Source organism: Mustela erminea, chromosome 5, assembly GCF_009829155.1.
Source record: "Mustela erminea isolate mMusErm1 chromosome 5, mMusErm1.Pri, whole genome shotgun sequence".
NCBI lineage: Eukaryota > Metazoa > Chordata > Mammalia > Carnivora > Mustelidae > Mustela > Mustela erminea.
The window spans coordinates 95,185,869-95,187,476 of record NC_045618.1 but is presented as its reverse complement, the minus strand read 5'-3'; the positions used below and the strand labels follow the sequence as shown (position 1 = coordinate 95,187,476).

The 1,608-nt window shown below is 32.0% G+C and overlaps 1 non-coding gene across 1 annotated transcript; it reads left to right on the top strand.

The window, feature by feature from the left end:
• The first annotated feature begins 437 nt into the window (after positions 1-437).
• Positions 438-539, top strand: LOC116592169. The gene has a single exon (XR_004286351.1). It is a non-coding gene; the product is annotated as a U6 spliceosomal RNA (small nuclear RNA).
• The last annotated feature ends 1,069 nt before the right edge of the window (positions 540-1,608 follow it).

Sequence of the window (1,608 nt, the reverse complement as noted above, 5' to 3'; positions counted from 1 at the left end):
GCAGCTGATTAAAGCCAGTTCCTTAAGCCCTACTTGTTAAAAACAAAAATGGCCAGTCACAAAGCAGAACCCAAGTAAATGACAAGAAATCAATTTAAAGGAAGTGAAAAAGGCAGAAGAATATTATCAGAAAAAAATTAAATATATATGAAGGAAAAAGTAAAATCTTATGTCAGTTCAAACTGAATATCTTATTCAAAATAGTAAACTCTTCCAAGGCTAAGAAAGGAGCTGTTGAGGGGAAGCCTCTCAGTTTAAGCCATCCTAAAATATAAGACCACAATTAATGCCAATAGCATAAACAGGTAAGACATTGGAAAAGTTAAGAATAAAGAACAATAGGCCAATTTGGGGATCCAACAAACCTCCAAAAATCTAATCATCACTTTATTATATCCACTGCTATCACAAGGCAATAAAAATAAAGCCAATAGTTCTTGCTTTGTCAGCATATATACTAAAACTGAAAAAACAAAAAAAGATTACTATAACCTCTGTGCAAGGATGACATACAAATTCTTAAAATGTTTCATATTTTTATTAATTTTTTCAAAAAGGAATTCAAGAAGGATGAATCTGGAATGAATGGCTTAATTATATAGGGGCTAAGTGGGAACAGAGTGGAAGAGATTGTGGAAAGTGTGATGACTCTTTTCTGAATATATATTTATATATAGTTTTGACATTGACTGAATCATGTTGTTTTATGTACTCAAAAATAAAATTTAAAACACTGGGAAAATAAAACCTCAGAACAGAGGTTCTGAAGGAACAGAAATCATAATGTAATCATAATGTAACTACATCCCATTTTTTTTTTTTTTTAGAAAGCATAACTACATTGAAGAGGAAAAATAGAATTAATGTGAGAAACTGGAACTGAAGCCAAAAAAAAAAAAAACCTGCAAACAAATAATAGAGGATCTATTTCTGATGGTAGTATGAGTTCATAATTCTGAAACTACCCTCCATGTATTGTAGAGCTGAGCAAATGATTAACTGAAGATTAAATAAACTAGACTTCTTACTGTCAGAGAAGGGAGTTACAAATATGGAAAAAAGAAGGCTAGAATGAATTCCATGGTGCTAAATTCCAATGAGAGTAATTAGTATAAACTCATGGGTTTAAACGGATGGATGAATAGATGATAGATAGATAGATAGATAGATAGATAGATAGATAGATAATAGAGAGATAATAGATAGATAGATGATAGATAGATAGATGATAGATAGATAAGAAAAATGGATATAGGTATCTTTATATTTTTAGCCATGCCTGTTGAGAGCCCAGAGGGAAAGACACCAGCAGCAATGAACACAGCGTAAATCCTGATCTTGGTTTCTAAATACCATCTCTCATTAAAAGGAACTGGCCTCATGGGAAATATAGCTGACTCTTAGTGTTGCAGCAGAGAAAGTAAAAAGTGAACTTGGAACACCTTGTAGTTCCAGAAAGTAAAACTATACTAAAAAAAAATCATGGAGGTAAGCCAAAAGGATGCAGGTGCCAGTCTGAAGGGTTTCCACTCACTAAATGTGAAATAAATTGAGTGTTCAAATAATGGCAGTAACAGAATATTCATAGGATAAAAAGAAATATATGAA